At 40.4% G+C, this 2,597-nt stretch overlaps 1 pseudogene; it reads right to left on the reverse strand.

The window, feature by feature from the left end:
• Positions 1–269: 269 nt before the first annotated feature.
• Positions 270–2,597, reverse strand: LOC100607795 (annotated as a pseudogene).

The raw sequence follows: 2,597 nt of genomic DNA on the forward strand, positions 1-2,597 counted from the left end.
TTACATATATAAAACTCCTACTATTTTTATATCATAGTGGATGAGTTAATGAAATTAAAATAGTTATACTATCTAGAATAAAATAAAATGGAAACAATTTATTCATAAGATTCACATTTAAATCATCCTTATTTACAAAATACTATCCTAAGAATTATAATTCCATTAAGTTTCAATTTGAGCAAAAGTGTAATCTCTTAAGTAACAGCAGTTACTTAAACTGAAAATGAGATCAGTCAAGATGACTTTTGAAGAGAGCGAAAATATTATCAGGTGTCTTGCTGTGGTTCTGGATGTTCAGTAGCAGGCTCATTTGAAGGCGGACTGAGCCCTGAAGGGAACTCACTTCAACCTTCAGAATGTGGGGGTGGGGGGAAATCCAGGTCTTGAGGGAGGGTAAGGAGGAAAACCCCTCGGTGGGTAGACGTTTCTCATTGCAAACGAAGCATGTCGTGGACCTGGGAAATCCCTTGGTGGAAAATAACCTGGAGAAGCTCCAAACCTGGTTCCTGGAGGAGGTGGGGGAAAGGAGGTCCTCTTCTCATGAACCGGTCCCTTGTATCCACTCGAAACAATGGACCTCTGATTGGGGCAAGAGGTGGAGGAACAAAGCCAGGGTCAGTTGCTTCATTTTCAGCAGGGAGAGAAGAATCAGGCATATTTAAATTACCAAGATCATCTTTGGTGTCATTTCTACTGGATTCCATTTCTGAAGGCATTGACCCACCCATTTTATCCAAAGGAGGCATATTAAAACTTCTGAGTTCTGCTGGTCCAGAAAGTCTAGCAGAGTTAGAATAAAATCTGTCTTGCCTTTGTGGAGGAAGAGCTGAATCAGGATATGACTGTCCTGGTGGTGGAAACATCATCCTACAGTCCTGTTCCCACGGAGGTGACAGGGACCCAGTGTCAGAAGGAGACCTGTGAGGATGGATTAACCTCTCACAGCTTGATTCTCCCCTTTCATTGGTAATCTGATGGTCCAGAGGATTCCCTGGGCCTCTTGAGCCTCTTCCTTCTCCCCCAGGAGACAAAGGTGAGAGTCTGAGTGGACCCTCCAACAAAGTTGCGGGAGAGAGAAAAGCTCTCGTTTCAGGTGAAGGCCGACCCAATGGTGAGGGACCATGTGGGGAATGCTCTCTGCCAAAGGCCGTATTTGGAACATCAAGCGCATAAGGATCTTTTTTTGGAAGTTTTATTTTATACTCTGTTTCAGCTAATTTTTGTCTGTTGTGAGCATTTTCTTTCCTTAAATCGTCCAGGTTTCTTTCAACAGCCCAAGCTGCCAACCAGTTATGATGTGCTTTTTTCTCATGGGAAATAATCTTCCTTTGATAAAAATGAATAGTTCTCTCAAATTCTTCAAGATCTTTGGCTCGCTGTCTGTAGGTCTCCAGCTCTTTAGTGGCATGGCTGATAATTTCGTCTACTTTGGAAAGTTTCTCTTCTTTCTCTAACCGGTAATTTTCCTCTACTATTAATTTCCTGTAGAGTTTCATTTCATTTTCTTTATATAATTCAGTCATTAAGTTTCTGTTGAAGCTTCTGATTCTCACTTTCAAATTTGTGTTTTCTGACTGCAAAGATGCTTGTTCAGTCTGAAGATTTTTAATATGCTCTGTAAGCTCTTACTTTGTTTTATCAACTTCAGATAACTGACTATAAATTTGGCTTCTTTCTCCTTCTAAGGTTTTTAAAGAAGCATTTAACTTAGCAGCATGAATCAGCTTCTTCGAAGCTCCTTTTGAGGGATCATCTAAGTGAGCACCATCTTCCCATTCACTGTTCACTTCTAATTATAAGTTACCATCATCCATTGTCTTCTCCAAGCCTCGCAGCCCAATCTTTCATCTTTAGCAAGTGTTCAGTCAGAGTCTTGATGTGATTTTCTTTATCATTTAGAACTTGTTCTGCGTGTACTTTGGAGTCTTCAAATGTTCTTTTCTGTTTATTAAGTTCACTCACTTCTTCTTTCCATACTTCAGCTTCTTGCAAAAGCTGTTTCTGGTTTTCCTGAAGTTGAGAATTTTCATTCAAAGCATCTTTTATTGCTATCTTCAATCGTTCTCCGTTCATTTGAAATGTCTTGAAGGTCATTTTGGCTTCAGCTATTTGTGATTTGAGGGGTTTTGACTCATCTTCCAGCGACTGTCTCCTTTTGGAAATATCTGCTATCAATTCATCTCGTTCAGAATGTTTAGATTTCTCTTCTTTAACTCTTTTTCTAGACAGAGTATTTCATGCTCAAGCTCAGAATTTGACCTGTTCAGCTTTTCACAGGTTGCCTGCAAACTTTGTGCTTCTGCTGCCGCCTTCTCAAAGCTGGCATCCTCTAAGGATGACTCTACCTCATAGCCTTCATACTCTTTTTGAACGAGGCTAAATTTTTCAAGTAGTTTACACTTTTCTTCAATTCGTCCAGAAAGCGTTACAGCAAGCTTTTTCTCTCTTCTCACATACAGCCGACTCCTAACCGATCTAAAACTTCTCCACAAAAAAAAGGGAACAGCAAAAAATCCAACAACGGCTGCGTGTATCACCAATTCCCTTGGAAAACCGTAAGGATGAGAATCCGGTCTCATACCGTCAGGCAGTGC

The sequence above is a fragment of the Nomascus leucogenys genome, chromosome 3, assembly GCF_006542625.1.
Source record: "Nomascus leucogenys isolate Asia chromosome 3, Asia_NLE_v1, whole genome shotgun sequence".
In the NCBI taxonomy this organism is placed as follows: domain Eukaryota; kingdom Metazoa; phylum Chordata; class Mammalia; order Primates; family Hylobatidae; genus Nomascus; species Nomascus leucogenys.